Genomic DNA, 12,225 nt, shown 5'->3' with positions numbered 1-12,225 from the left:
GCCAGAACTTATTTTTAATCAAAATTCGCCGATGAAGCCGCAGTTATGAGTCAAACAAGGATCACTTTCTAGAGGAAAACAAAAGTGAAAACCATGATCAATGCTGACAAACTTCAATACCGAAAACAAATTAAACACCAAAAACTTTATTTTACATTCACTAACAATTATAATTCAGACGCAGGGATAGCATTGAATATTATTTCAAGAATAATTTAACTGAAGCTTATGTAGTTTTGAAAAGCTACTGAGCCCTATTTGGCCACAATATGCGTCGTATTAAAGTGCTTTTGATTGAAAAACTTCAGACAAATTGGTCCTCAAAAATCCCGCATGCCAAAAGTCAACCATGGAAGTGCCCAAGTAGTTTTTTACCCTACATTGCTTAACGATTCAAATAGACTTAAAATGAGAATTTCTCAACGGAAGGACCACGTGCTGCATCCGGCCAGAGACATGATATTATATACGATGAAGAATATTGCCGAAGACCGCGAAACAATCCGACACTTGTGAAAAAAGTTATTCAATAAAAACCTATTGGCAAGGCGACGTTGATTAACACGTAAAGAAATAACAATAATAACAAAATCGGGCAAAATTTCCGAATAGCCTATGCTTAATAACTTTTTTCACAAGCATCGGATTGCTTTGCGGTCTTCGACAATGTTGTTCATCATAGAAATACCTATCGAGGTCTGTGTTCAGAATTTTTATAAAGGTCAATGGGCGACCTCTGGCGATTTTTCTTTGCAAAAGTAAGTTTTCCCATAGCAAATCCCATACAAACTTCGAACGGCTGGCGCTAAAATATAGTTACCCCGATCGTGATGAAATTTTACACGGTTGGTATGGGACCTAAATGCAATCGAAAAAGTGGACTGGAGCGAGATTTTTTTTTCATATAACCGTGTCCCAGGCTAATGTATACGCAACGAAAACATGTTTAAAAGGGGATTAATTTTGAAACAGTTTAAAAAGGCAGGTTGTGTGGTTTCCAAACCTCATGAAGCATAGCATAGACTGACTGTACATGTCAATGGTTGCTACTCCGTGATTGATCGGAACTGGTAAGAATTGCACTACGATCCAAATGAATAAGGGATGGGAGTTTCCGCTTACTCTCGAAGTGCAATTTTAGCAGATCCAATATTATTGATCAATAACGGCGCCGGCCAAGTCCTTACAGTCAGTTGGGATGGGGAAGGAATGTTAGGGTGTAATGATTGTTGCTTCTAGAGACCGAGAATACCTCTGCATCTCCACAATCACCACGGGAAGGGTGTTTATTAGTGAGGGAGGAAAAGATCTGGGAGTCACCTCTGGTCGGTGATGCGATCCATGGACAAGGGGGAAATATACGACTTATATTTAAAGCTAGTTTTGTATTTTTGTCTCGAGAAGTTTTTGGTAGAAACTTTAAAAAATACGTCAACATCTATAATGTCGAACAATTCAAAAGACGTTTTTATTAATGACGAAAACTGAAAATTACATGTATATATTTTAAATTATATGAAACAAGAATAATGCCGACACTTGTAGTGACGAACCATACATAGTTTGTTTGAAAATGACATATGAGTATTACTGTGCATTTTGTCTCGATATGGTAGAAGTTTTAAAAAATACGTCAACATTCACAATGTCGAACAATTCAAAAGATAATTTTCAATAATGTCAAAAAGAGAAAAATATATGTTTATTGAAATTGTATAAGAAAATAGCATAATGCCGACACTTATAGTGACGAACCATACAAAGTTTGTTTAAGTATTACATAAAAGTTACGCTTTCAAGAAAAAATGTGTTATCATAAGCATGAAACGAACTCACCAGTTGGTAATCCATTCTCGACTGAACACAAAACTGACACTGACAGCAAAACTTCTTGGCGTTCCGAAAACAAACCGTCTTGCTTGGGCCTTCCCAAATACCTACCCAGCAAGACGCTCCAAAACAGGGAAAAAAAAAATTCTCCGGCTACGAAAACACGCGCGAAATCGTGAGCAAAATCTAACGGCCGACGCAAAACCGAACTGTCCTGCTTGGGCCTCACGAAGCACTACCCAGCAAGACGCTCCAAAACAGAAAAAAAATAAATCTCCGGCGACGAAAACGCGCAAAATCGTGAGCAAAATCTATCGGACGACGCAAAACCGAACTGTCCTGCTTGGGCCTCACGAAGCACTACCCAGCAAGACGCTCCAAAACAGGGGAAAAAAATCTCCGGCGACGAAAACGCGCGAAATCGTGAGCAAAATCTAACGGCCGACGCAAAACCGAACTGTCCTGCTTGGGCCTCACGAAGCACTACCCAGCAAGACGCTCCAAAACAGAAAAAAAATAAATCTCCGGCGACGAAAACGCGCGAAATCGTGAGCAAAATCGATCGGACGACGCAAACCGAACTGTCCTGCTTGGGCCTCACTAAGCACTACCCAGCAAGACGCTCCAAAACAGAAAAAAAAAATCTCCGGCGACGAAAACGCGCGAAATTGTGAGCAAAATCGATCGGACGACGCAAAACCGAACTGTCCTGCTTGGGCCTCACTAAGCACTACCCAGCAAGACGCTCCAAAACAGAAAAAAAAAAAAAAAAATCTCCGGCGACGAAAACGCGCGAAATCGTGAGCAAAATCGATCGGATGACGCAAAACCGAACTGTCCTGCTTGGGCCTCACTAAGCACTACCCAGCAAGACGCTCCAAAACAGAAAAAAAAAAATCTCCGGCGACGAAAACGCGCGAAATCGTGAGCAAAATCGATCGGACGACGCAAAACCGAACTGTCCTGCTTGGGCCTCACTAAGCACTACCCAGCAAGACGCTCCAAAACAGAAAAAAAAAATCTCCGGCGACGAAAACGCGCGAAATTGTGTGCAAAATCGATCGGACGACGCAAAACCGAACTGTCCTGCTTGGGCCTCACTAAGCACTACCTGTGTGGTTTCCAAACCTCATGAAGGCTATTTACGTCAATTTGAAAAAGTAATCAAGATTTGTTTGAATACTCCACTGCACTGTGACGTCACGCATCAATAGGGGCCTAAAGCCCTGTCTCAATTTTATTACCAAACGCTTAAGTTTAGGGCAGAAATACATGTTTACTCAATTTTTAAATGATTTTCATTGGTTTAAGTACAAAAAACATTTTTTTTATGATTTTTGAGATTTTGTCACACCCCTTGGTTTAAACTCGAATTTTGGGTATATTTTGTTTTCCGTGTCCCTTCCGAAATGTCAGATAGGAACAACCCCAGTGTTAAAACTATATGCCCTGTGGCATTTTTGTCGAAAAAGTGAATGTCAAACAAGATCACAAGTGTCAAGGTTGATATTTGGAACCATTTTTAAAATTGAAGTTAAAAAATGATATAGCCGTTATTTGAGCAGGAAAACTTGCTAAAGTAGTTGGAAGAACATGCTCTTTCGTATTATTGAATAAAAACGAGAATTCATTAAACATTTTAGGACCCAATTTTGACAGGTACTGGTCCTGTTGTTTACATTTTGGACTTTTTTCGAATCATTCTTAATTTCGTGAAAGTTTGCTGCGAGGAGAGGTCAAATCCACTGCAGATACCCACGGATCGTATTATTCTATCTTCTTTCCGTGGAAAATCGTCACCATCAGCATGCTGGTGATAGAAATGCGAAGATGAAAAAATGATGGAAAAAACGTTATTGTTTTCATACGGAAACCGTTTCCGCTCTTAAGGACATATAGGAAAGAATCCCTGTCATGGCAGTGAAAATGGCTTCCTCACATATACAAACACATTTCTGGAAATCCACATTATTTCTCAAAATATTTCACTTACCTACACTAAGTTCACTCCCAAATTGCTAACGAGACATCAGAACACTAATACCTTACGATTTCCGTAGTTTTAACACTAGTAGCTGGTGAAAATTTCGTGAACCGTGCTAATTTTCAACTCGGACGTTAAACTTTGCTACAATTGTTTACACTTATCCGCCTGCGAACGAAGAACACTTTTCGCCGAATTTTACCACTTTTGCTAAACGTAGAACCTCCAACACAGTTTACTTTCACTACTTGTTTATTAAACAGCAATTACTGGTGGATTTCTGATGAAAACAACTTAAAAATTCACCAAACCGTGCTAAAAACAATCACTTGATCACAGCATTTCGCTTTTTTTATTTTTCTAATTTTACGTCGGCTGCTCGCTAGCAGGGCTGTCAGATACGTTGATGGTTACGTACGACATCAAGTAATCTTATTTAGTCGAAGGGGAAAAGACTCAAATTGAAGTAGCGATTACTGGCAACAACGCCTTATCAATTATACTTTCACTATTACCAACAAATAGGAGATTTTTTTTTCTGTACCACTACTTTTATACAGTTATTAGTGGATTCAAAGGAGTTTCACCTTAAGGTAAGATTTTGACTATTCAAGAAATATATAAAGTTTCACAAAAATTGTTTTTTACATGACAAATATATCAAAAAATTCCGTTTGTCGTGTTTTGAAGCTCTTGGGATTAAAGGGGCTATAGCTGTTCTAATTTTTCTTGAAAGTTCAGAAATTTTACATTTACTGTCAAATTTTCAGCGATGTATGTTTTTAAGTTTTTGAGATACAGTCAAACCTCCATGAGTCGATATTGGAGGGACCATCAACTCATGGAAATATCAAGTAATGGAACAGATATTCTATGCAGAGCTGTTTGGAGGGACCATCTTAGTAACCATGATTTTTGGAATTTTGTATGGTTCCATGAATCGATATCGAGTAATGGAACATCGACTCATGGAGTTTCAACTGTATATTAAAAATAAAAAATCTAATGCGCTGAGACCTACAGTGTGTGCCGAAAAAATGACTGATTTTTTATTTTCAAAAATATATATCTCAAAAACTAAATAACATACATCGCTGAAAATTTGACAGTAGACGTAAAATTTTCTGAACTTTCATGAAAAAATAAAAACAGCAAAAACTCCGTTGGCCCTAATGGCTGCAAAACTAGGAAAAACGGAAATTTTTGATTTTTTTGATAATTTTTGTGAAATTTTATATTTTTCTTAAAAAATCAAAATTTTTGATTATTATTTAATTAAAATGAAAATAATGTACCGCTAAACGCGCATACCGTATGAAGTATGAACGCAGAACTAAATACCATCACATCCCTGTTGCACTGTATGCAAAGAGATAAAATTTGTCGATTGCGCACAAGCACAAAAATAAGCAGGACCAAATTTCGTACAAACAAAATAGCGCTACACTCACCTGTCCTTTTTCAACTTACTACCTATCTGTATCACTCCCAGCTTTACTACTTACACCACTGAAGCTATTAATGAGCTAGAGCAGAACTACCGAAACTCGCCCGGCAAACACAAACATTTCGCATTTCACTCTAGCAACTGCACTGGCCCTATTACTATCTCAACTATATGTCCATCTCGCTTCTAACTATCCCTCAACAGCAAACGCAAGAAGAGCACAGTAATATAGAGTGAAACAAAATCCTAGCAACCTCTCGCTTGCACATTCACCTTCGATCCTTGTGCGCGAAGAGCACCATCACTGTAAAGATAGAACAGTATCGCAAGCAAAATGTTCAAATCCCCTTTCGCTATCGTCGTCGTCTCCGTTTTTGTTGCCCAAGTTCCTGGTTACTTCTGACTTGAAAAACGGAAAATCGCCCTCCCACCGTTACCGTACGTTAAGCACTTTATCACCACGGCACCCAGCACTCCGATATGCACCGGTTACGCACTATTTACGCGTCGAAACGTAAACCGGAACGGCGGATTTGTCGCTGCTTAGCGGGCAGAAAATAAACAATGGCGTCCGCGTATAAACCGAGAAGAAGCTTCACACTCTAGCTGCTGCTGATGATGCTGAAGGATGATAATGGCGGCGGTCGATGCGAAAAAATTTTCGACGCTTTTGTGAAAAGGGGTACCCGATGAGCGATGCGGGCGAAAAAGTGGTGCCGTGCGAGTGGTTTAACGTCAACGTCATCCTGTGTGCTGCATGGGATTTACGGGTTCAACATTTGAAAAAAGCCTAAAGCGAAGTATGCACTTCAACAGAAAAGTAATCGCCTATCTCGATGCGTGGGAAATTTCTTGCAAGAAATGCTCAAGAAAAGCATTTTTCTTTGATCACAGTACGCAGTTGAAAAGAAATGTCAATCCAAATGGAGCTCACTGTGGAGAATTTCTTGAACATTTTTTTGCTACTGAAAAGGAATCGCTAAAGAAATTTCTCGCCGATTCCTTGCAGAAATTTTCTACAGCGACTACCATTTGAACTGATTTCTTTTCAACTGCGTACTGCGATCAGAAAAAAGAGCATTTCTCGCGTAACAGTTCTAAAGGGCCAATGATCAAATTGTAAACAAATCGGGTTTTGATACCATTCGATAGCATCTCCCAACACCCACAAACTATGCAAACATTGTCAACATAATCATAAAACTTACCGTTATAAACTCGGTTTTCAAAACGGCCAATAACCGCTTTTTTCCAAATCATTCATTGGCCCCCACTCGAAAAGGCCAATGATTGGTTCTCGCTCCATCAAGAGGGCCTACAATCAGAAAATTTCGCAAACTGTCATTGGCCTTAGCATGGTGAGAGGCCAATGACTCTCTCTTGCTCATTCATTGACAACCGAAAAGGCCTAGCCTTGGGCCAAGCACGCTAATAAAATTCTATTTTGGCCAATAAAAAAGGCCCATGCCTTGATGAAAATCGAAAATGGGCCAAGCATTTAAACTTATGATTTTTTCCACATTTTTGTCAGTTTTCAGAATAAAATCAATTATTAGCGTGTAGTAATAGTAATTCGTCACTCAACTAGCAAGAAATCACATTGATTGAATTGAATACTGAAAAATAGGAATTGAAAATGTGGTGAATAATATTCAAATCGAATTTTCTCAGAGTCAACGATCTGAAGATTGGCCCTTTTGAATTGTTACGCGAGATTTTTGATCGATTCCTTGCAGAAATTTTCCATGCATCAAAATAGGCCGAGAAATTGTTTGTCAGCAGCGGATCAGGCTTTACGCAGATTTTTTTCTTTTCTTGAACGGAACCATAGATTAGAGACTCCCATGTCCCTTGCAGTTGCCCAAAAGTTTATGGCTCATAAGGTAATCTAGAATGCCGTAAAAAGTGTACTGCGATCTGTCAAACTTGGGTACCTTTTGCATTACCGAGGGACCAAATGCAATACTAGAAGTGGTACCAAATCAGAGCCCGAGTGGGACGGACCTGGCGGAACAGCATACCTAGCTTAAAGTAACAGAATTACTTTATTAATAATTTTTAAATCTTGCAAAACTTGTGATGTCGCACTAAAAGCCATTGGTAACCGACTGGGTAGCTCCTTGTTTCCAAGCAAATGAATGGTCCAGAATGAAAACTATCACCTCTGGGAAGTAGAGGTGGGTCTTCTCTTCATCGTAGCATTGAACAGAAGCAACTAGCCAATCACAATTAGCACCTATAGTTAACTTATCTTGCTAACTGGCTTTCCTTATGTATTTTCCTTAAAATAATTTGTTTCTTGACATGATTTAAAGTTGTAAATATACTGCCTCGCGTTAGGAAATGGGTTAACCAAGGTGCGAAGTAGTTTGATTTTTGACTAACCTCGCCGCGTCGCAACTCGATTCTCAAGGCCCAAACGCAATGATAGCGGAACGGCAACGGAATGCGGAACCGGTTCGCCAGCATGAACTATAATCAGCTCGTCGACTCAGTGTTGATCCAATTTCATTTGTTGTCAGCTCAGTCGAGATGTTGTGATTCATGCTGGCGAACCGGTTCCGCATTCCGTTGCCGTTCCGCTATCATTGCGTTTGGGCCTTCAATAGTGCGCATGATGCACACAGCGGAGGGCATAGGTGCGCACTATAGCGAAGTGACTCGCGACGCGGCAAAGCTGGTCAAAAATCGAACTTCGCACGTTGGTTCATCCATTTTTAGTCGCGAAGCGGTATACTAAACATGTTATCGTTTTGCCAAAAAAAATTAAGGGGTCGTCCATAAATGACGCAGCATTTTAGGGGGGAGGCTTCACTAATTTGTGACAATGTGAGACGAGGGGGAGGGAGGGGTCTCAACTAATGGACGTAGCATTTTGAATAATGTAGGTAAAAAGAGTAACGCTGGAAAAAATGACAAACAGTTTCTTATCAAGCTTTTTTGTTCGACTTAATAAATTTTAGTTTCAGCTTTAAAACATTAATATGATAAGCTTGAAAATGTTCTAAGGAATGTTAAGTTTTTCTAATTGCTTTTATTAGGAAAACTCAACATTTCTTAGAAAATTTTCAATCTTATCATATTAATGTTTTGAAGCTGAAACTAAACTTTATTAAGTCTAACAAAAAAGCTCGATAAAAAACTGTTTTTCATTGTTTTAGCAAATAAATAGCATTTTTATTATTTCATTGTTTCAGTATGAGTTGTGTAAGAATATTTCAGTATGGGAAATGCTAAAGAAGTTTAGTTGAAATATTAATAAAGATGATTGTACGTAAATTGCTATGAAATAAATAATTCAAATATTATAATTGTTATTATTTCTCTATCTGGTCTCTGTCGAAGATTTATTTCAAATAAAGGTATTTTGTTTTGCATTTTCACTGAAATCTGTTTCTTAACCACAAAAATAAAAATTCTTCTGTTCATTACATTATACAATATTTTGAACCCTTACTTAATTCTTTTGGCTTTATCAATCCGCATCAAGATATTCATTGTAACAACATCAAAAGTAATAAAAATTCAATTTAACCTGTATAAACTGGAAACTTTTATTCATATCAGTAATTAATATCAAACTTTGTTTAATAGATCTGGATTTAATATTTCGTTTTAGCCCAATCGCTGAGGAAAACAAATAAAATATTATAGGGGGGAGGGGGGGGGGGGTTGTCTTTCGTATGCTACGTATTTTCCAAGGGAGGCATTTGTGACTAAATGCTACGAGGGGGGAGGGGGTGTAAAAATCAATGGAAAAATTGTAATGCATATTTTGTATGAGCCACCCACCCCCATCAGCGTTATGAAATTTGTGAATAGGCCCCAATACATAACACAACTAAAGACTTCTTCTTTTTGGAATTACGTCTCACTGGGACAGAGCCTGTTTCTCAGCTTAGTGTTCTTATGAGCACTTCCACAGTTATTAACTGAGAGCTTTCTTTGCCAAAGTTGCCTTTTTAGCATTCGTATATCGTGTGGCAGATACGATGATACTCTATGCCCAGGGAAGTCAAGGAAATTTCCATTACGAAAAGATCCTGGACCGACCGGGAATCGAACCCAGACACCTTCAGCATGGCTTTGCTTTGTAGCCGCGGACTCTAAGGGCATTTAACATCGTTAGTTAATTTGTGAATAAGCCCTAATCACTCGGCTAAGGAATATCGTCGGAATGGAAGAATGGCATGGAATATCGTCGGAAAGGCGGAAAATATCGTCGAAATGGAAGAATTTTAATTTGCGGTTCTGTTGGAAATTGTTCGTTCTGCGGTAGGCGCCAAGTTCTACCGCAGCTGTCGTAGTTCTACAGCAGGCTTGAAAATCATTGTATCATTGAACGATACAACTAAGGGGTCATTTAAAAATGACGTCCTTCATTTGAGAGAGGGGTGGTCTACGAAAGTGTGGCAGTATGTGTATAAAGTATTGGAAAAAGCGTGACGGAGGGGGAGGAGGTTTAGGCATCCTGAAAAACGGTGGACCTAACATAACAGTAGAAAAGGACGCATCCTCAAATTTCATAACGCTGAAATGGGTGGGTGGGTGTCCTAATGATGTTACGGCTTATACAAAATTTGTAGAATATCCATATAAACAGTGTGGATGGGTACCAAAAATGACCATTTTCTGGTCATTTTTAGCGTTATGAAATCTGTGAATGTGTTGGGGAATTGATAGTATCTGACCCCTCACAGGATCAATGTGTTAGAAATGTGTCATGCCCTTGAGTGGTACAGCTTGACGCACTTGGGGATGGTACACAAATTATGTCACGCTAAATTTCAACTTTTTTGACCCCTCCCCCCCCTTTGTCACGTTTTTTGTATGAGTCCTCCAAAATTTTTGTAAGGCTTGTCACGCTTGGTATGAACCCCTCCCCCCCTTGGAGCGTGACGTAATTTGTGCATGACCCCTTGTTGTTGTTACCGCAGACAGACGTTCAAGTTAGACTCAGCAACTTGTGTAAAAATATGGCCGCCACAAATCGCCAACTGGCAATAAGCTAACAGATGGCGTTAGTGGCGTATGCGTCCCGCCACCCGCGTCCCGATCACACTTCGCATGACACACAATCGCTCCCGCAGCCGAAATGCTCAACGCTAAAAACAAAGCACCTTTTTTGCGTTGGGTGAGTGATGTTTCCTTTTGTATCTAATTTCTCTTACTAAGAGTCAATAAAACCCATTGAAATTTTTACAATATGTTGGAATTCAATTTACCCACAGTTTCATGCTAGTCAAAATGCCCTTGAGTGATCGTTACTCATATCACTAAATTGGCGTGAAAGTAATTGTGTGAATCATTTTTAAAGTGATTGTTTTGATATTTTTGTTCAGTGGGTGGTGGATTGGGTGGTAAGAGAGAACTCGGAGCCACGTGGTTTTACGAACTGTCACTGTACTGTGGAAATTTGCTCCCTAGGTGGCACCACGGTAGAATTTACACAGGAAATTTGAATAATTTTGTTCCTGCTTAAACGTCTGTCTGTGTTGTTACTGTTGTGTTGGCTCTCAGGGCCCATTCACAAATTTATAACGCTTTTGGGGGTAAAGTTGGTTTGTCGTTAGAATGTTACACCTCATACAAAATTCGAAAAATATCCATACGAAATGTGTTACGAGGCGGTGGGTGGGTGTCAAAAATGACCATTTTTGGCGATATGAAATTTGTGAATGGGCCCTTTCGTTGTGGTTTCGCATTTCTCCGTGTGGGACTCCAATTGTGACCATGCAGCATAAGAATTTCGCGTGAAAATTACACGGCAACGCGGATCTACTCAAATTTGAGTTGTTTCAACGCAAAACCGTAGTTGAGCCCAATAACCCAAATTTGGCTAAATCTCCAAGGCCTCCATTACACGCTTAGATGAGATTACCCATAAATGGGTATTGAAATCACCCAAATATGGGTTTTCATCACATTACCCATAATATGGGTAAAATATACTAATAAAAAACGGTATATTTCACCCATATTATGGGTAAACCATTCATACCCATAAATGAGTGAAAATTTTTGGACTTTTTCGTTTTCGTTTTCGTAGAGCAGGCGTCATCTTAACTTGTAGGGTTATACATTATTTATTTTGTTTAAAATTTGTATTCAAACAAAATACATCGAAAGGAGGTAAGCTTAATCTTATATGAATTGCGTTTATCACGCATAATGTCATTTTATTGCTTTCAGCCACAATGTTGCTTCAAAACCTTCTTCTACAAAAATTACTGATGCAACACGTAACGCAAAATAATAAATCAATCGACAAACGCTGCGGTAAGTACATTAAGTTTATAATAGTCTGAATAATGATTTTACATGTGATCTAATCTTAACTTCACAGAGTATTATCCCTCTAGAAAGGAAGTGGAGAGGATGGGGATTTCCATCGCTGTTTCATCAGTTCCGGCCCTGGGCTTAAACAAGTTTCCTCTACAAATTTCTCGCCTAAGTTTTTATGATATAATTGTATTTGCTAATCATAAAATTCACCGTACGATTCAAATGTTTGATTTTTTATTTATTTTAATAATAGAAGCCAATTTTTTATAATTTACCCATATATGGGTGAAAATTCCTATGTTTTAAACGCTGAACAAGTACCGATTTATGGGTAAACTAACTTTACTCATAAATAGGTAAATAGAACATTACCCATAAAATGAGTGTGTGCACTTTTCGACGATTATGGGTAAACTTTACCCATATTTGGGTAGACTTATCTTAGCGTGTAGGTACTTTGCCTTTAAAGCCATAATAAAAATTTACTTAAATTTGGTTTGATTCAACGCAAAATTGAGTTCATTCAACCCAAGCTTACACTGTAAGGTCAAAGTATCCTTTAAAGGGTAAAAAAGTACCCACTTTGAGAGAAACTAGTTTAACTCATAAAATAGTAAAGGGCCTTCCCACGGTAGTTTGCGTTTACCCTTTAATGGGTAAAAATTCACCCATTTTCGCT

General features: G+C 38.7%; 1 protein-coding gene across 4 annotated transcripts in view; it reads right to left on the bottom strand.

Annotated features, from left to right (window-relative positions):
• Nucleotides 1-5,921, bottom strand: part of LOC5571204 (host cell factor) — a 50,938-nt gene extending 45,017 nt beyond the window's left edge. For 2 of the 4 annotated variants that reach the window (XM_021850594.1, XM_021850597.1), the window contains exon 1: nt 5,704-5,921. The gene's annotated coding sequence lies outside the window, so the exon portion shown is untranslated. Of the gene's footprint in view, nt 1-5,265; nt 5,454-5,698 lie in introns of those variants that run through there. The other 2 variants (XM_021850595.1, XM_021850596.1) reach the window with 2 other exon arrangements.
• Between the last annotated feature and the right edge of the window lie 6,304 nt (nt 5,922-12,225).

Source organism: Aedes aegypti, chromosome 3 (assembly GCF_002204515.2).
Source record: "Aedes aegypti strain LVP_AGWG chromosome 3, AaegL5.0 Primary Assembly, whole genome shotgun sequence".
Taxonomy (NCBI): domain Eukaryota; kingdom Metazoa; phylum Arthropoda; class Insecta; order Diptera; family Culicidae; genus Aedes; species Aedes aegypti.
Note: the sequence above shows the minus strand (reverse complement) of the source record. Positions and strands in the feature narration are given on the sequence as shown.